Source organism: Dryas octopetala, chromosome 1 (genome assembly GCF_963921425.1).
Source record: "Dryas octopetala chromosome 1, drDryOcto1.1, whole genome shotgun sequence".
Classification (NCBI taxonomy): domain Eukaryota; kingdom Viridiplantae; phylum Streptophyta; class Magnoliopsida; order Rosales; family Rosaceae; genus Dryas; species Dryas octopetala.
This window is the reverse complement of record NC_141366.1, coordinates 23,896,628-23,918,063: the sequence shown is the minus strand read 5'-3', so window position 1 is coordinate 23,918,063 and position 21,436 is coordinate 23,896,628. Positions and strand designations below refer to the sequence as shown.

The following is a 21,436-nucleotide window of genomic DNA, read 5'->3' as shown; positions in this document are numbered from 1 at the left end:
AGGAATACAAATGCATGGCATAAACCAAAGCCAAATAACTGGCATGCATTGGGCATGTACATCCTTTCCCAACAACCAAAACAGGAACTAAAATAAACCTAATACAAGGAACAAGAATTCCACTATGAAATCACCATTTCCCATCATATGCCAGAGCCAAAACTTTTGAAAGTTCACATTACATCAACAACCAAATTGGCAAACCCACAAAACAAAAACAAAAATTATCAAATAATTAATTAAATTTGATGACCATGCAAATATATGATCCACTGTCACACTGGTTTAAAAAGAAGTGTTTAATTAATTATCATAACCAAAATAAAAAAGAGAGAGAAGTAAAACTAACACGTACCTGTGTGAATAGGAATAGTTGGGAATTATAGAAGGATCTGATTTGAATTAAAAATAAAATAAAATATGAAAGGAATAACCGAATAAGAAAGGAAATGCCTTTTTGCTCAGTTGGGAGTTACATCAGGAACCCACGTATGTCTATGCTGCTTCAGATGAAACAAATACATATGCAGGCGAACAAAACCCAATAGTTGTTGAACCTCTGAGACACAACGCAAGTGAACCCAATTGATGTTGTACATCGTACCATAAAGTTAGCTCTATTATTTTTATTTGGGCTTTTTTGGATATGCTACTTCAACACTTCTCTTTTTAGATTAACAATTTATGCCTTTTTAAGTTTTTAATGAGGGAGGCTATGCCGACCACCCTTTTGTGCTGAGTTGACCACCCTTACTTAGTTCACCACCTACATTTAAAATTTTTTTAAATTCTGCTGAGTTAACCACCCTAATATGACAGAAATACCTCTAATTTCACAAAAAACATCATTTTTACTATCTAAACCCACCTACCCCACCCAAACAAACACACCACCAGCATACCCCACCCCTGGCCTATGTAGACCCCATCTGAAACTAACGCCGCCGCTTCCTCCGTCATCGGTCCTTCCCTCCACCGCCGATTCCTCCTCTGCAATTTCAGGTGACTGCTTTCTCCCTCTTACTCTCCCTCACTCACTCTCGGTGTCAGCCATGTTTAGGCTTTTATGGATCTGAAATTTTCGGGTTTAGGGTTGTGTAATGCATTAATATATATATTTGGCCTACCAATTACATACATATTTGATATTTTAGAGAAATTAGAATGAGATTTTGAAAGTGGGTATCTGCAAATTAGAATATGATTTCGAATTTCATTCGGTACTGGTGTGTCGAAATTTCTTAATTTGTTCGGCATCTACTTGTCGAATTATTTCCAAATATTCGACAGTATACTTCCGAATAGAATTTGGTGGAAATGTGTTTACAAATTCATTCGATAGTTCAGTTCTGAATTATTTACATTCCTTCGGTAGTTATCCTCCCAAATATCAAATGTTATTCGGTGGGTCTCTGTCGAATGAAGATATTGATTTAACTGTTGTTGGTTCCATTCGAATGAAGATATTGATTTAATTGTTTTTGGTAACACTGAATTATTTTAACTTTCATGATTTTGAATTATTACCCGTGTCCACATTACATTTCTATCCTGTAATGCCGAATATCTTGTGATATTTAACTTTGTTACACTCTTTTCTAAAAAAAAAAAATTTTACAAATCTTTTTCAAATTAATGAAAAGTAAGTTGTTACGTTTTGTAATTTGATATCTACGTTACATCCCTTCCATCCAATCATTTTATTCATTCTATCACTTGCTGATGAACCTACTGCTTTAATACTATTTCTCTCTGTGATTACTCGTATCTTTTGTGTTCTTGTATGGTCAAGTTGATGGCCAGCTTGGTAAAGGCCACAAGGCTGCTGCTTATTTTCATGACCTATGGAATAGAAGCTTTAGCTGCTCAAACACTAATTGCTTCAACTGGTGACTAGGTTTTTGAAATTACTGTTCTGAATTCTGATTTTTGGTATTGGATTTTCAGCCTTAGTGCCTACTGGATTCCAGGTAGAATGTCCAACCAGTCTTACTAGGAAATTGTTGATATACATGTGTACGAAATAATTGTTTTATCAGTCATAAATATTAGACGAAAACTCCCACGACCAGAACTAAAACACTCTCATTTTACTGTTCAAATCATAGGTGGAGTGATGCAGGAGCCAAGTTGAAACTACAATAAATATGCCCATCCAAAATACCAATCACCACATTATTAAGAGTCTTTCTACTTATAAATGAAATTTGCCCATGCATTTTAGGTCCATTATTTTGGAGTCTTATATTCATGTTTTAGTCTCTTAATGTCATATACTCTATGTATTTGCTGTCATAATTTATATCTTTTGGAATTTCTAAAGTGCATTAATGTGGGTTATTTTAGTGATTCATGCACCAATAACCCCTAGAGAATTCTTATATTGAAGTACAACTCTTCAATCACTTTTCAATAATTAAAAACTACTTTTGGAGCAGTGGACATCTTGTCCTCTGTTATGTAAATTTTCACTTTTCTTAATGAAAAACTCTCTCTTATTAGAAAACTATTATTAATATAGTCCATGTTTGAGTGAAGGTGAGAAGTATGGCTGTTTGATGATACAGCCAACATATTTGACATGTTATTCTTCGAGAAGACATTATTATAAGAAATGGCACATTTCCCTTTGAGGTTAATCATGGCATTACAATTGAAGCCACTGGAACATGGGGATTATCTTTCAAGAGCTAAGTGGGTTTCTGAATTGAATTCATCACCTACAGTAGGTATTATATATTTTGACCTTTATTATGCACATACCTGGCTCTGTTTGTTTGGGAGGATGTGTGATGACATGACTTCTCCATTCACCTCTTCCTTTTATTAAATTCTATTGGGTGTAACCTGTAGCAGTTTAAATAGAGGTGGAGTCAAACAGGATTTCTATTTGAAGTTGTATATCTCGCATCCGCTTGTTGTTTTTGTTTCATTTTATTTCTTGTCTCACTTTGTTCATTATTTAGCTACCCATTCCTACTCATGCTGTTCATTATTTCATGCTGACTCATTTCTAAAGTTCACTTCATAGCTAAATTCCCTTGGTAAAAAAATAAAAAGAAAAAAAGAAAAAAGTCTTGGCTAAATTCTCTATGATGTCTATTATGCATTCTCTATGATGACGATGGTCTTTTTTTTTTTTTTTTTTTTTTTTTTTGGAGGGGATATGCGAGTGTTAAACTCTTACGTGGATGTAGGGATGAAACCTCGTCGCCATGATGGTTCTTATCATTAATGTTTTTGTAATATTTTGTGAAATTTGTGTGCTTTTCACCAAGCAACTTTATAAAGCCACTACTGATCAACAGAATTGAAGTGATTGCTTAGGTTTGTTCCCAGTTACAAAACTGCTAGTTAAGGTAATGGATTATATATATATATATATATATATATATACAGACTCCTTCTTTTGAGGTATATATAATCATAGGTTTAAGGAACACATACATTTTTCATCTGATATTATTCGTTTCTTAAGTAATATAAATATGTATTATAAATATATATAATCACAAGTTACTGATATTATTCTCTTTTCTACTTTTTCATTTTATTTTCTTCTTTATCTTGCTCATTCTTATTTATTATATACTGTAGTCTCATGATCGAAATTGTTCATTTTTAGATCATCTTTTAAAGGTTACTTTTGCAAAAAAAAAAATTAACTAAATCTTGAATCTAATAGTTACTAAAATTGTCAATTTAATTTATTTGATAACAATTAGATTATTAACTGATTTTTTTTTACAAATAATTTTAAAAACAAACGATTTTGATCATGAGTTTATTAGAGAAGAAAGAAAGTAGAAAGGAAAATGTAGCTATCATTTCTTTTTTTATATTGGTCTCACAATTTCTCTCCAAATCAATATTATGTGTGTTCTCTTCCTCTCTTGCAAAATTTTCATCTCACAACGTAAGGATTGTTTTTGTAGGAAGCGTTTTGGATGAGTAACTTGGAAGCACTTTTGTTAAAAGCACATAGATTTTTTTAAGGGCCGTTTGACATTGCTTTTAAAACAAAATACTTTTAGATTAGTAAAAGTGCTTTTAGTAAAATTAATAAATAAAGATATTTATGAGTTATAAAACTGTTTTGAAGTAGTTTTTTGAGAAGCATTTGTCATGAAGTTTTTTTTTTTTTTTCATGAAACACTTGCAATGTTTATAAAAGTTTATATGTGCTTTTAAGCAGAATTGCTTCCAATAAAAGCACTATCGAGCACAAGCGCCTTCTATGAAGTAATGCCTTATTAATGTATGTAGAAGCGTTTCCAAAGCTCTTTTAGAACCTAAAAAACATTTTACAATTTTTTTGTGAAAGGCAAATAAAAATGCTTTTAACTATTGAAAACATTTTCAAGCCTTTCAAAAGCAAGGACAGATAGCCATAAGGCCCATAACTCTTTCCTTCATTCATTTTTCTCGCTAATCTAACAATAGTTATTTCGTAGGGAGTGTGAACAGTTATGTATATATATATAGTTTTTCTTTAGGGTGGATGCATCCGTATTTTTTTTTTTAGCTAATTTCTAGCGCTGAGCGCTCGGCAACCCATTTTTTATAATAGCCGAGCGCTGCAACAAGCGCTCGGCAGCCCATTTTTTATAATAGCCGAGCGCTACAACAAGCGCTCGACAACCCATTTTTTTATAACAGCCGAGCGCTGCAACAAGCTCTCGGCACTGCTTCCTCCATCGATTTTTTAGGGTACTTCTCCGATGGTTCATCACATACCCTCCTAGAGTGTAGAATGAGACTTGTGGAGGCTGTGTACCTCCCAAAATTAAAACCTAACATAAAGCAGACAAACAAGTGCCGAGAGCACGGGAGAAGAAGAAAATGACAATGTTGAACGCTCGGCTCTGAAAATCCGTGAAAAGAAAAAATTGCGGATGTCGACCCTAGTGAATATATATATATAGGAGGTAGATCAATCGCATTATAAAAATGACACAACTTTTGACACAAATTTAACACCCTTAGATTAAACCCACTTTGAACGGCTGAGATGGAAGTACCTCTTTGATTTTAAAAATCAAAATAAATTTCTACTTCTCTCTTCCCCTCTCCCCCTCATTTTTTGGGAAGATAAATTTCGCCAAAACACTATTTCTCTTTCCTCAGAACAATCTTCCATAAAACACTCTCTATCTCTTCTTATCTCTCTTCTTCTTCGATTAATTCAACCAGAATGAAAATGTTTCTCTCTCTAAAGCACTCTTCCATCCCCCTTCTTCTTCTTCAACTTAAACCATGTGCAAAAAACAAAGTGAGAATTCACAAACAATGGGCCAGAAATAAAATCCATATTTCAACTTCAAACCAATTCATTTTTTTAAATTTCATGTTAATGTTTACAGCTTTCTATGATTTTTTTTTTTTTTTTTCACAAGAGGAGCTTAAACTCATTTCACCTCTGTTCTCTGCGCCCTTACGCCCTTACATGACCATCATCCATGGATCCGCAACATGATCTGGAAATGAATCCGTTCATTATTCTGATTATTGAAAGGCAGTGAAGATTTACACAACTCTAACACTTTCTCATACGGTCATACCCATATTTTGATTTGGAGAAAGAGAGGAGAAACGAGGTTGGAAGAGATGAAGAGGAGAGAGAAATAGTGTTTTGGGAAAGTGAAATTTATCTTCCCAAAAAATGAGGGGAAGAGAGGAGTAAAAATTTATTTTGTTTTTTAAAATCAAAGAGATAAGTCAGCGTCCATCTCAACCGTTCAAGGTGATTTAATCTAAGGGTGTTAAATTTGTGTCAAAAGTTGTGTGATTTTTGTGATGGCCCCTATATATATATATATGTAAGTAATAATCACCTGCTCATCACGGAATGGAGAATTCAATGATCGGGACCGTTCATTTTTTAAGTTCATACTTAAAGGTCGTCCTTGTAAAAAATCAACCAAATCGATAATTGTTTGGTCTTCCAAACTTTGCAGACAGATACTATTTGTCAGATAAGGTTGAAATGATGTTGATGGTAATACATTGGCTAAACAGTTTCCGATTTGGCTGATTTTTTGAAGGGTGATATTTGAATGATACTCTAAAATATGGATAATTCTGATCATTGAAATTCATTGTTGGGTGATTAGGTGAGCGAGAAATTTCTCGTTCTATGGTGAACAAGTGATCAGATATAATATATATATATAGAGGAGTGCTCTAGAGCTAACCAGTTAGTAAGATAATATAACGCTAATTATCATTTTGAGCCCACTAGACAATGTAATTTCATGATCTGAACCGTTTATTTTGTAGGCTCTTATTTAAAGATCATCCTTAAAAAAAAAAGTAACAAAATCGGAAATCATTTAGCCAACTATTAGTAAGCTAATTGTGCTCATGTAAATGGACGAACACAATTTTTTCAATAAAATATGAAATGATTGTAATGATAATCGAATGGCTAAATGATTTCTGATTTGGTTGATTTTTTGCAAGGTTAATATTTGAATAGAGACCTAAAATATGAACGGTTTGGATTATAAGATTACATTGTGTAGTGGGCCCAAAATGATGGTTAGTATTGTATTATCTTACTAACTAGTTAGTTTTAGAGCATTTTTGTATATATATATATATATATATATTGTCTGTCACTCATCAGCCACTCGTGAGAAGCTAATGTTGGACCTTTACACCATCTTTCTTGTCTTCATCTCCTTATTCCTTTCCATCTCACTTTTCATCTTTCTTTTTTCCTTTACTTGTTAACCACACCCAAAAACGCCATGTTCACAGTCACACGCCATAATCGGAAACCTCCCCGGCTTCCTCCGCAACCGCCACCGCTTCCATGACTAGGTTTCCGACATGCTCTCCCAAACCCCATCTTCAACTTTTGAGGTCCATTTTTTCCTCAACCTCTCCCATGGCATCTGGACAGCCAACCCCTTAAATGTTGAGCACCTTCTGCTATCCAACTTCCCCAACTACGTCAAAGGCTCCCGCTTGTTAAGCTCAGAGGAATATTGGAATGTAAAACAAAGAAAAGGAATGAGAACCTGCTCAAGGATTTTGGTACTCACGCACACAACGTGTATGAGCTCACTTTTCATATATATAAAGGATTTACAAAACCAGTAGCTGAAGGCACGTGACCTATGAGCTCATTACAGCTATTAAAAGAAAACTTATTACAAATTATAGAATGCCACATGGCATCCCAATCTTAACTAACTGCTGTAACAGATTAGTTGCTTCACTTCTATTCTAAGCTCGTGTGAGCGTGATGGCTGAAATCAATACAGCCTTACATCATTCAACACTCCCTTCTAAGGCTTTCATTGATTTCACAGAAAGCTTGTCTCTTAAGTAGCCAAATCGATCCTTAGGCAAAGCTTTAGTAAATATATCTGCAATTTGCTCTTCTCCCTTGCAGTATAATAGATTAATCTCACCTTCTTTAATTGCATCACGAATGAAATGAAACTTTCGTTTGATATGCTTAGATATTTGATGGAACACAGGATTCTTGGCCATTGCTATGGCTGAGGTGTTGTCACATAGCAGTACAGTTGGTTCAATCACTTCTTCTCCAAAATCTTGCAAAACAAAACGAAGCCAAATTGCTTGAGTGGCTGCTTCAGATGCACTGAGGTATTCTGCTTCTGCAGTGGACAATGCCACACTTTGCTGCTTAACAGATGCCCATGAAAACACACCACTTCCAAATGAAAAAGCATAGCCAGATGTAGATTTCATGTCACATTCGTCTCCACTCCAGTCACTGTCACAATAACCAACCAACATTGCTGAATCTCCTTTCTTGTAATGTATTCCATAGTCTAAGGTCCCCTGAATATACCTGAGCACTCTCTTAGCAGTGCCATAGTGTTTAACAGAGGGATTATGCATGAATCGAGCCAAAAGACTAGATGCAAACATAATGTCTGGCCTTGTTGCAGTGAGATACAACAAGCTGCCAACCATTTTTCTGTAGCATTCCTCATCTGCAGGGGCACAATCATCATCTCTTCTAAGCTTATCAGAGATTGCCAAAGGGGTAGAAACTGACTTGCAATCCTTTAATCCAAATTTTTCTAGGAGAGTCAAAGCATATTTCCTTTGATGAATGAAGATGCTGTCCTTCATTTGAATAACTCCAATTCCCAGGAAATGATGCAACAAACCTAAGTCAGTCATTTCATATTTCATCATCATGTCCCTTTTGAAATCTTCTAACATCCTTTTGCAGCTTCCAGTATACACTATGTCATCCACATAGATGGAGACAATTAGTGTTTCTTCTCCTTCCTTGGTCTTGACATAGAGAGTGGCTTCACTGGGGCTTTTCTTGAATCCACACTCTAATAGATAAGTATCAATGTTGCTGTACCAGGCTCTTGGTGCCTGCTTCAAACCATAGAGAGCCTTCCTCAATTTATATACCTTGTCCTCTTTTCCTTGAACAAGAAAACCATCGGGCTGATCCACATAAACCTCTTCTTCAAGTACCCCATTTAAGAAGGCTGACTTTACATCCAATTGAAATAGATTCCACCCTTTCTTGGCTGCTAGGCCAATCAAGGTCCTTATTGTATCTAACCTTGCCACTGGTGCAAAGGTTTCATTGAAGTCTACACCAGGTTTTTGTGAATAACCTTTGGCTACCAGTCTAGCCTTGTGTTTTTGTACAGTTCCATCCAAGTTTAACTTGGTTTTGTACACCCATTTCACTCCAACAATTGGCTTGTCACTTGGTCTATCAACTAGACTCCATGTTTGATTTTTTTCAATCATCATAATCTCTTCTTTCATGGCTGTTACCCAAGCTTGATCATTTGATGCCTCTGCATAACTTTCTGGTTCCACAATACTCAGTTTGCAGTGAGCAAATATGTCATTTAAATCTCTCCACTTCTTTGGAGTCGAATCATAAGTGTCTTGAAGTGCAATCTCACCTTCATTTCGAGCTGGAGAATGCAGGTTCTTTGAACTAGATGGCCTGCTTGCTGAATAATTTTGATCATCCAAGATTGGTGCATATTAATTGTGCAGGAGTATTAGGCACATAGTCAGGTTCAACCTCCTTTGCATCATCTACATTGTTCCAAGGGACTGAAACATACACAGTTTGCTTAGAATCCCAGTCCCACGTGCCATTTTCTTCAAATATCACACTCCTTGCTACAATCACCTTGTTGCTTCCCAAGTCAAACACTCTGTAACCTTTTTCCCTAGTACCATATATAGCCCACAAAAACTCCCTTCTGACCAGTTTGGTCTAGTTTTTGTCTGTTCTGAGATGGAATGTGAGTATAGCAGAGAGAACCAAAGATCCTCAAGTGTTTGACCCCTGGTTTTCTTCCACTAAATTCCTCAAATGGAGTCTTGTGCTCTAAGGTGCTGGTTGGACATCGATTTAGAAGATACACAGCAGTGTTAACTGCTTCTCCCCAAAAACAGTTTGGCATTTTCTTCTCTAATAGCATTGTCCTTGCCATTTCCATTATGGTTCTATTTTTCCTTTCAGCAACACCATTTTGTTGAGGAGAGTATGCCACTGTCAGTTGCTTTTCAATTCCAAGCTTAGCACAAAATGATTCAAATTCTGTTGAAGTATACTCACCACCTCTGTCACTTCTCATCTTCTTCACTTTGAAACCTGACTGAAGCTCTACCATAGCCTTGAACTTTCTGAATACTGACAGCACATCTGACTTGTACCTGAGAAAATATACCCAACACATCCTTGTTTTATCATCAATGAATGTGAGAAAGTACTTATTTCCTCCCATGGTTTCTGACATTGGTCCACATACGTTTGTGTGAATCAATTCCAAAGTTTCAGAAGCTCTAACTGATTTGCCCTTGTCAAATGCAGCTCGATGTGACTTACCAATTGCACAGCCCTCACATACATGCTCACCCTTTGTAAGTCTAGGCATTCCAATCACCATTCCCTTGTCTTGCAGCAATTGTAGGCTGTCAAAGTTTAAATGCCCATATCTTCTATGCCACTTCCAAGATGAATCAGCAAAGGTGACTTTATTTGCCAAAACAGGTCTTACATCTTTAAAATTCAAAGGAAAACATCTGTTTCCTTTCATCTTCACATTTGCAACCAGATTCTTTAAGTCTTTATCACCATAAATAGAAGCCATAAAATTCCCAAAAACAAGCCAGTAGCCATGTTCAACCATTTGACCAACACTCAGCAAATTCTCATCTAAACCAGGTACAATCATCACCTCAGATATGTACATTGTTCCTCCCTTGGTTTCAACAGGCAAGACACCTTTTCCTGTTGACTCCACCAACTCTCCAGTACCCATTTTCACCTTACACCTGAGGCTTCGATCTATGTTTATCAATAGGGACTCATGGCCAGTCATGTGGTTGCTGCAACCACTGTCAAGAAACCACTCACTTTGATTTCTTTCAACTGCAGCCTTATGACATGCATAAAACATTGTGGTTGTTTCCTCCACTCCATTGACATAGTTTGCTGCTTGAATTCTTTTGTTTGGTTGATGACAATCTCTCATCATGTGGCCAAACTTGTCACAATTGTGACATTTGACTTTACCCTTAAACCAGCACTCACCATAATGCAGCTTCTCACATATCTTGCACTTATTCTTTCCCACATCAGTGCCTTGCTTCCCACCATATTGACCCTTATTTTCCCATTTTTTATACTTGTTCTTCCAATCCTTCCCATTTCGTTTATTCCCATCATTCCCATTGTTCCTAGGCTGATGACTTTGATGTTTAGGTGTGACATTCATACTCACAAAAGCTTTTTCAGGTTTCTCACTCTCTTCATCATGCCTAGTTAATCTGAGCTCATAGCTTTTGAGGGAACCAAAAATTTCATTCACAGAAACTGAATTCAAATCTGATGTTCTTTCCAAAACAACACACATAGGGTCATAAGTTTTTGTGAGACTGATAAGTACCTTTTGAACCATACGCTGCTGAGTTAAAGGCTCACCATATTTCTCCATTTGATTTGTTAAGTCAAAGAACCGAGCAGAGTAGTCAGTTAAGGACTCACCCTCCTTCATTCTCATATATTCGAACTCTCTCCTTAATCCTTGTAATTTCACAGATCTGGTTTGCTCATCCCCATAATACTCCTGTTAAAGTAACTCCCAAGCACCCTTTGATGTGTCCTGGTTCACTATTCTTGCAAAAATTTCCTTTGAAACTGCTCCCTGAATGATTCCCAGAGCCTTTGCATCTTTCATGTACAAATCCTCAACATAAGGATCAAGCTCATCTTCTGCATCTGTGCTTGCAGATTCTCCTTCTTTCATCTTTTCTCCCTTCTTCTTCTTTGATTCAGGAATTATAATTCCTTTATCTACCAACTTCCAAATCCCATGAGATTTGAAAATGGTGATCATACGCACCTTCCAAAACTCATACTCTGTTCCATCAAAGATTGGAGCTCTCAGCTCCCCACTTCCAGAGTTAGCCATATTGAATTTTGGATTATCCTATGAGACACTCACCAAAATGCAATTTCACAGTACAACGCCCAGATTTCTATGAAGGAACCTGGCTCTGATACCATGTTAAGCTCAGAGGAATATTGGAATGTAAAACAAAGAAAAGGAATGAGAACCTGCTCAAGGATTTTGGTACTCACGCACACAACGTGTATGAGCTCACTTTTCATATATATAAAGGATTTACAAAACCAGTAGCTGAAGGCACGTGAGCTATGAGCTCATTACAGCTATTAAAAGAAAACTTATTACAAATTATAGAATGCCACATGGCATCCCAATCTTAACTAACTGCTGTAACAGATTAGTTGCTTCACTTCTATTCTAAGCTCGTGTGAGCGTGATGGCTGAAATCAATACAGCCTTACATCATTCAACACCGCTTCCATGACGTTCTCTGCGAACTCCTCGGCCATGGCATCTTCGACATCGACAGCCACCTTTGGACCGTCCAACACAAGATCGCTAGCCATGAATTCAATACCAAATCTCTCAAACACTTCATCTCGGACACCGTCAGCTCTGAAATCTCAAACCGCCTCATTCTTTACGTCTCCAAGGCCTGTGACGAAAACCAAGTTTTCGATCTTCAACATGTGTTGCAGAGATTCAGTTTCGATAATGTATGCAGCGTAGCCTTTGGTGTAGACCCTGCATGCTTGGATTCAGAAAAGATATCAATGCATCATCAGAACACGTCAGAGTTGAGATTTGTTAGAGCTTTTGATGATGCAGTGGACATCAGTTCATCCAGATTTCTGTCACCACTGAGTCTTGTTTGGAAGATCAAGAGATTGTTCAATATTGGATCTGAAAAGCGATTCAAACAAGCAATTGAAGAAATCAATGGTTATGCCATGGAGATCATAAAATTGAAACAAGTTAGCAGATCAACCAAAGTAGAAAGTAAGGATCAAGATTTGTTATTGAGGTTCATGTCTTCAACTGCGAACATGGAGGAGTTCCAAGATGAAGAGCAAAGAATGAGGTTTTTAAGAGACATTGTAATTAGCTTCATTCTTGCTGGTAGAGACAGCACCTCTACAGCTCTTACTTGGTTCTTTTGGTTGATTGCTGGTCATCCTCATTGCGCCCAATCAATATTCGACGAGTTGTCGGCGGCAGTGGCGGCAGAGACGGCGGTGGTGGCAGAAATCCAGCCAAGAATTTTCAGCTATGATGAGCTGAAGAAGCTTCATTACCTGCATGCAGCTTTATCAGAGTCTATGCGGTTGTTTCCACCTATCCCTATCAACTCAAGATTAATGGTGGATGCTAATGTTTTGCCGGATGGAAGTCATGTGGCGAAAGCTAGGGTGGTTTGCTGACTACTTTGCTTATGCAATGGGCAGAATGGAGAAGGTGTGGGGGGAAGATTGCAGGGAGTTTAAGCCTCAGAGGTGGTTGGATGCTGATGGAGTGTTTCAGCCATTGGATCAGTTTCGGTTCTCGGTGTTTCATTGTGGGCCCAGGATGTGTTTAGGGAAGGAGATGGCTTATGTGCAGATGAAGTCAGTTGTGGCAGCAGTGATGTATGAGGTTGTGGCTGTTGATGGTGGTGCCTCTACATAGAGGATGATGAACCCTCCTTACATCTTATCACTTTTGCTTAAGATGAGGGGTGGATTGTCTATTAGGATACATAGAAGAAGACACCCACAACTAGGGGTGGGCATTTACTACCGAAATACCGAAACCGAACCCGTACCATACCGTACCGTGTCAATTTTATACCGAAAAACAATGCCGATTACATACCGTTCCGTACCGATTCTAAATCGGTATGGTATAGGTATGAAACTTTCAATACCGTAATATACCGTACCGTACCGAATTATATTTAATTTAATTATTTAATATTTTTTTAATTAGGTGTTGCCATATTAGTAGCTATTTGGGCAAAGGGAATGAGAAAATAGTGTAGACTGTTTCGTGATGAGCATGCAAGTACTAACTAAGTAGTGTTTATTGTTTGTAATAACTACTATTGTATATTTGTCTTGGTTATTTGTAATAAGCCATAAGGCTTAACTATTTTGGCTTTGGGGACTGTCAGGTTGGGTTTTGTTTTATCTTTTGGTTGGGAAAAAATATTTTTTGTTTGTAAGTTGTAACTGAATAACTCAGTGCACACTGCATTCTATTCTATACTGTTATTGTTTGTGATTTCTAATTCTATACAGCCAAATATTTACAATGTAGAGTTAGACAATTACTAGCAAATGATTGACAATTAATATGTAAGAATAAAAGTGCAAGGGATTGAGAATATGTCTTTTCGGTTGTTAAATGTTGTTTTTTGAAAAAAAAAAAAACAAAAAGAAGTTTAAAATGTTGGCACATACCAAAACCATATCGAACCATACCAAATTCATAAAACACTGGTATGGTATGGTACCAGTTTTAAAAATGTCAATACTGTACCGATACCGTATCGAATAAAAATTTCGGTATGGTATCGGTATGGGGCTCATACCGTCCTATACCGTACCGTGCCCACCCCTACCTACAACCCTAACAATGCTTAGCTACTTTACTTTTATAAATACTAGTGTATATATGTCAACTTAGAAGTGATAAGTAATGACACTAATAGTCTTAGTTTCTGAATATATTATTAGAAAGTTTAAATTTTACTATGTAATTGAAATAAAGAAAATTAACGTTGTTCATTGATTATTTCAGTAAATACAATTTACATTTATACACAGTTTTTGTATTAAAGATAAAGCAAAGTGATGAAAGTTGTTTTCTTGATTGGCATAAGTTGTTTGGCTCCACTCTTCAATCACTTCTATGTTCCTTAAATAAACAGACAATTGTAGTTGTAGCTAAAGTTCTTTTTTCTTTTTCTTTTTAGGTAACATTCATATTTCCTAGTTAGAGCTTTGCTCATATCTTTATTTTGCTTTAGCTAACAGGCAATTAGACTTCGAATAAGAGGATTTCTGTTTTGTGGCTGTCTGATATCTTGGACACAAGATCTGTGTGACCACGTCTCCTTGACTAAATTTAGGGGTGGATAAAAATAACTACATAACCGAATACCAATCAATGCTTAACTAGACTAAACCAATTATTTAATCGTCTTGAGGCTCCTTTCATCTATCGTTTAATCGATTTAGTATCAGTTTGAAAACTTCATTTTGACGGTTATAATCGAATCGAATCGAATCGATGATGTTTATATTAATTAAAATATTTATTTTTATATTATCTAACACATAAATACTTTTTGAATTTGGCTATACATGTTATTAATTAGAGACATACCCTTTTAAATACCCCTTAAACTTTTTTGACCCCTTAGGCCCAAAACTTATATTTATAACCCTTTTTAACTTGAAATACTCATAATTCCCTCCATATAAAACCCTTTTTTTTTTTTTTTACTGTAGCTTTTTTTTTTTTTTTTTTTTCTTTCTCTTTCCCAGCCAACCACTACCCCCTTATCGTACCCCAGCTGCCGGTGCCCCCATCCCTTGCCGCTGCAGCAAACCCAACAAAATTCAATGAAAAAAAACCCACGTTGCCCAGCAAAAAAAAAAAAAAAAAAAAAACCCCTCGCCTCCCCCCTCGTCGCCTAGAAAAACCCACAAAAAAAATCATAAAATGATTGATTTTTTGAGAGATCAGACCCATCAAAACCCAACAATAGAGAAGAAGAATATGGAAAATTTTCAAATCTAGTCAAATTTGTGGTCGCCACATGGCTACATGGCGACCACAAATTTGGGTTTTTGGTGTCTTTTATCTCTCTATAACTTTTTTGGTCGCCATTTGATGGAATTTATGGTCGCCACACGGTCGATTTTTGGTCGACACATGTGGCGACCACAAATTCGACCATCTTTTCTCCTCTTTTGGCTATAGTGCATTCTCCTCTTTGGCTATAGCGCATTCAACCAGATCTGGGTTTTCGAAATTTTTTTTGTTTGTTTTTTCATATTTGGGTTAGGAGAAAAGGGGAGAAAGATAGAGAGAGAGAGAGAGAGAGAGAGAGAGAGAGAGAGAGAGAGAGAGAGAGATGATGGGTCGCTGGCCGGTGCCACTACAAGAAATATTCGCTATAGTGATGAAAATTTTAGTGACGAATGTGAAATTCGTCACTAAACATGTAGATTTAGTGACCAAATATATCGGTTCATCCGTAAATGGTTTGGCACCAAAAAAATTCATTTTGCCTCCTAAATTTTGATTATTAGTGACCAAATATTTGAGCTTTAGTGATCTATTTTTGACTTGGTCACTAAAGCCTAAAATAAAAATAAAAATAAAAATGGCTAAGTTACTTCTTATTAACTCGGTCACTAAAGCCCATGAAAAAAAATTATACTGTATTCTATTAAATTAATAAAACAAACAGAGAACCACAAACGTTAACACACTCCACGCACAACAGAAACCCACACAATTGACAGGGCCAAAATATCTCACTTCTCGATCTCGACTCCCTTAGTTTTCCCGTTCACTAATTTTCTCTCTACAATTTGCCAAAATCTTTTCCCTCTCTAGATGATGATTATCCCTAATTTCTTATTCGATTAGCTCTGTTCTTCAGTCAAGTGTGTTTTTCTCTGGCACTCATCACTGTAGGTTCACAAAATTTTGGCATTTGGTGGCGGTAATTTGGTGGACAGGCTAGATTTTCTGTATCTTGCCATGGATTCTTCCTGGTAGGCTTTCTATTTTTTCTATTCTATTTTCATTTTTTCCCTTTGTTAAACTCAAATAGTTAATGGGTTTCAATTTTGATACAAAGAATTTTATGGAGTCTCGTCTTTGATCAAGATAACTAAACAAGCTTCTTCATAGTGTGGGTATAGGTTGAGGTTCTTCAATTAGGTAAGTTTGTAGATTTTTTACCATGCCTTTTCTATTTTGTTTTGGAGTCTCCCATCTTTTACTCTAACTCTGTGTTTGGATGGGGGAAAAGAACTTGATATTTAGAGAAAAGTTGGAATTTGAGGAATGACAAACTCTAAGTACCGTGTTTGGCATCTTACAGTTGGAAAATTAGAAATTTTTTGCTTGAAAATTTGATGAAATTAGGGCTCTTTGTTTGTCATGGCTGGGTTTATTTTGGGATTAGGTCTTTTGTTTTCCTTTTTACTTTTTTATTTATAAATATGATTAATTTGTATAAAATTGACATGGGTCTTTGTATTTTTGCTGCTATGGATGAGTTTTGATTGTTAACTTGTACGTGGCCTTATGGTTTTGTTGTGCTTGTGCTACTGCAAAATTTTTGGCATGTTGAATCCGCAAATTGAGTCCACTAATTCATAGCGCATCCCCACCCCCAACCTTTCATTAAATGAAATTACTCTGTTGAGGGCCTTTATGTTAAACATGCAAAAGGCTAATAAGTTTGAATAATTCTTAGATAGAAGTCGTTGTGATATAGCGTATATAGATATAGATAGATGATTGGACTTGGTTGCGCCTAAGCCAAGTTGCACTACGTAGCCCATCTAAAACCATTACCTATCCCATCCAAAACAACATATACCTCAACAACAGAAGAAGGAAGTCACCCTCAATGCCCAGTTTGAGTCTCTAGAACTTTTAAGTTGCAACTTTGCCTTTCTTCTCAATTGTTACAAATTAGATGATTATATGAGAGCGGGATGGTGGTTCTTTCCTCCTCTTGGGTGGTTCAGCTGCCATGTTATTGGCCATGCAGCTGCTTGAGCTTTTCAAGCTAGTTGCAACCTATATTTTATAATATATTGTGTACCACTTAATTTTAAATAATATGAAGTTAATTAGTACTGCTTTCAATTTTTACCGACAGTTAATGGAGTTATCCAAACAATAGAAATTATAATTCCTGCCACTTTCTAGTTCTGGACACATGACATCCAAATGACTGTTATTGACTTGCTATGAATGGTTGTACGTATCATGTATCGACTATGACCATAGAATATTATATGGTTTCTTAATTTTGGGCAGAAATTTAGGTAATTCAAATTATAAGTAGAATTGAATGATATCCTTTTTCTTTTTGGTGTTTCTCTCTGCAAAAGTGCATTTGACCAATCTATATAACTTGAAGTACTATGCATCTAGTTTTTTTTATTCTCTTGCTATTTTGCCACAATATTGTATGGACTGTATATGTAGTCACCATCTTCTAAGTGACAATTTCATGCACTACTAAACTATATGTTAGGACAATTATTCTCTTTTAAATGCCTTTATCTAACTGAAAAATATGATATAAAATCTTAAGGTGTAAAAGCAAGAATTAGATACTGAAATGTGTAAAAAAAAACAAGAAAGAAGAATCTCTACATTCTAAATTTGGTCGGTTATTTTTTCTAAACTCAAAAGGCCTTTGGATGCATTATATTTGGATAGATTTTTTGCCTATATGAAAAATATTTGACTACGTACTGCTTTCTTTCTTTATTGCAGGCTGATTCTTGGAAGTAGTTGCATTGAGTTGTTCTTCTCTTTGTACTCAAATATTGCATCTTGATTTCTCTGTACTGGTATGTTTCTGTTGATTTGCACTCTTTCATATCTATTGCTTTTATGCTGGATTTGTTGTTATTAATTGATCAAAGTCGAAAGAACCTCTTGACATAACCTTGTTGCTAATAAGTATTTTGGATATGATAAAGGCATGCTACCGTCTCCCTTCTCCCTGTTCTCTCCAGGAGTATTTTACACAAGCATTTAATGCATTGACAACATAAGTTCTTTGTTTTCTAATTCAACCTTTACTAAATGCCTTCATTTAGCTGTTTACAAAAATAAAAAGTACATTTTAGCAACACTATTGTCATATATATATTTGTACGTATATTTTAAATTCTTGCATTGTTTTTAAATCTTTTTCAAATTTTAGCAAAATCATTTACTTATATTGGGTCAAACTCTTTTATTTTTCATTTATTTTAGTTTAATAAAAGTGTGTTACAATATATCAAGCTCAATTAAATAAAAAATAAAAGAAGATATCAAACAAGCAAGTAAGAAAAAAAAATATATCAGACAGAGGGAAAAAAAACCTTTTCAATTATTATAATTTTTTTTTGCATGCAGTAGTTAGTGTCGTTCAAAGTGTTTTCATAAGAAAAAGAGTTGATAAAGATGTTTATTAATGTCATATGTAGGAGAAATTTGGCAAAGTGATGAGTTTATTGGCAAAGTGATGAGTTTATGGTGAGCTTAAGCCGATCAATAATTAATTAGTTGGTGTCTACGTACTCTTTTTATGGTTTAGATTTATTTATAATTATTAAACTACTCATTCCTTTATTATATGCTTGATTAAAAAATGCTAACTTAATATTTTCATTTTAATCAAGTTAAAGAGCACAAAAAACAAAGAGAACAGGGAAAACTTAACGATAACTCATTGTGTTCGGACAAAGGCATTCAGTCGTCTTTGAGAAGAAAATGTAAGCTTTCTTTTGAAAATTTTATTTTTTCTCTTATTGTCTGTTTATGGTATATGCAAGTTGTATATCACCTTTGCATGGTGGTCTATATATGGTTGTCAAATTATATAGAAAAATCATGAGAGTGGAGAGGAGCCTAGTCGAATTGAAATGTTCAAGCTCACTCGGTTTAGCACAAAAAAAGCATCTTGGGTTGGTGAAAATGCTAGGACTGCCCATGTAAGTCTTTGTTATATATATAATTAAGTTTATATATTGTATTACTGTTGTAATAATTGAATCAATTACTCTTAATTTATACTATCTTATGTGTAGGCTAATATGGAGAAGCTACAAAATCAGCCACAAACAGATGAAAATACTGAAGTTATGACTGATGATCAAGTCATAATAAAGTTCTTGATACAATTATTGGCCATCCATGCACCTCGGCCAGGTTATATACGTGGGCTAGGAGCAGGTCCTAAGCCAACAAAGTCCAGATTGGAACAATCTAGTCATGCACAACTTGAGGAGGCTGCAAGGACAGCAGAGGAGGCTGGAGGGCCGAGGAGGCTACTCAGAGGGCTGAAGCTGCAGAGAGACGAGCTATGCAACTAGCTGAAGACTTAGGGTCAATGAAGGCAACTGCTGAGGATGCAGAGAGGCGCTCTAATCAGCAAGAAAATGAGTTGCAGACATTAAAGTTAAAGACTAGTGAGATGGACAACATGTTAAAGTAGATAGTGCAAAGTTTGGCACCATCCACAACTTAAAGGTTTGTCTATATATATTTCTTTTCTATACTTCTTTATTTTTAGGTTAAAATACAATTTTTAGAGCTTTGATCGTTGGTTATGGTTTCTATACAATAATGTAGATCTAACTCACCCATCAGCAATAATAAATGGGTTTTGATTTGTAAGGTACGTCGAGCTTGGCCACTCCCTGTAAATGGGTTTTAGTTTGGTGGGTGCAACAAATGAGTTTGTCCTCATGACTTTAATTCTTTAATTCTTGTTTTTTTTCTTTCTCTTTCTATTTGAGCTGCAAATGGATTCCAAAAGTAATTGTTCCTTCCACTGTAGATTTGTTTGGGTGCTGAGAAAATAGAGCAATGAAAAGATGAGATTTTTTTATTTTCTTTTGGTTCATTTTTCTTATTTGGTGCATGAGAAAATAAGTTGCAGTGGAGGGATAGGAAAGTTGGGGAAGAAAGGGAGGGGAGTGGTGAGGTGGGGCGATGGGAAGGAGGAGGTGAAGGGTGGGGACATTGACTGAGGTAGGGTAGCAGGGGAGGGGAAGAGGAAACACTTTTTGTGATTCTCTTTCTTCTTGTGGCAGTGGCAGTGTCTTCTTTTGTGTCTTATTGATGTTTTTCTCTTTGATGTGGATCTTGCTACTTTCTTTTTTCTAGCTTCATGTTGCTCTGGTTCTGTTTCTTTGTATTGGTCATGGACTGGGTGTCATCCCCATGACCATTTATTTCTTGTTTCTATATGTAATTGATATATATTGAGAGGCTAGGCAAGGGTAAGTGTGTTTATTATTAAATATGTTTTAGTATTCTAACTTTGTAATTCCCAATTTTTTATTTCATATCTTTTAGTTGTAACTTTGTATCTCTTTTTAAATATGTTTCTTGGATGTTTCTAGGCTCTAACTCTTTATGAGATATATATATGTGTATCTCTGTGTTTGGCTTGCCTTTCTTTGTTTGGCATAGATATTGCATGCATACTACTAATTATCTAAAAGCATTTCGCTATGTGGTAGCATTATATTACAAGCACAATGGACTAATAATATTTATGCATCTATCCCTTATTTTCAGATGAATGATTGATCAAAGGCGTACATCTCTCTTGGAAATTGAATCAAGGTTAAATGATTTGGGCTTAAGTGTATTTTTGGGAAGTGTTTATTATGGATGAATTTTGGTATCTAGAGATTTTCTTTTTGGGTTTTATGTTTAGAATTTGATTTGTGAGAGAGATGTACATGTTTTGGTGGATAAACTTTGATATCCAAAAACTTGCCACTTGTGTCATTTTGAAATGGAATGTATATATTAACATCTACTATTGGTACTTGTATATTGAAAACAAAGTAGGATGCATTTAATTTTAAACATTCAATTTGTGACCAATTAATTAAATTCTCATCACTAAATTAAGCTTGCATTTAGTGAGCAAATAAATTGGTCACTACATATCCATCTACAAGATTTTAGTAATGAATAATCTTAGTGAGAGGAACCATCTTCCTCACTAAAACTTGAACATGACCATCAGTTGATTCAGCTATAGTGATGAAATAGTAGGTTTTAGTGATGAAAATTTTGGTCACTATTTCATGTAATCACCATGTTCCTCACTAAACCATCATCTATAGTGATGAAACATAGGTTTTAGTGACCAAAATTTTGGTCTTTTAGGGATGAATTAGTTCATCGCTAATTCAATTATTTTTAGTGAGGAAATACTTTGGTCACTAAACATATAGGGTTTTAGTGATGAAATTTTTTTGTTCCTCACTAATAGGCTTTAGTTTAGTCACTTG

The 21,436-nt window shown here is 35.6% G+C and overlaps 1 long non-coding RNA gene and 1 pseudogene across 4 annotated transcripts; both read left to right on the top strand.

The window, feature by feature from the left end:
- Nucleotides 1-6,680: 6,680 nt before the first annotated feature.
- Nucleotides 6,681-13,699, top strand: LOC147299291 (cytochrome P450 94A1 pseudogene; annotated as a pseudogene).
- Nucleotides 13,700-15,907: 2,208 nt separating this feature from the next.
- Nucleotides 15,908-20,953, top strand: LOC147299290 (uncharacterized). Of its 4 annotated transcripts, XR_015119899.1 has the most exons (7): nucleotides 15,908-16,156; nucleotides 17,904-17,980; nucleotides 18,608-18,656; nucleotides 18,803-18,895; nucleotides 19,007-19,114; nucleotides 19,211-19,652; nucleotides 20,709-20,953. It is a non-coding gene; the product is annotated as an uncharacterized LOC147299290 (long non-coding RNA). The 4 variants fall into 4 exon arrangements; XR_015119897.1 differs by lacking the exon at nucleotides 18,608-18,656; XR_015119898.1 differs by having other exon boundaries at nucleotides 17,904-18,656.
- Nucleotides 20,954-21,436: the final 483 nt, after the last annotated feature.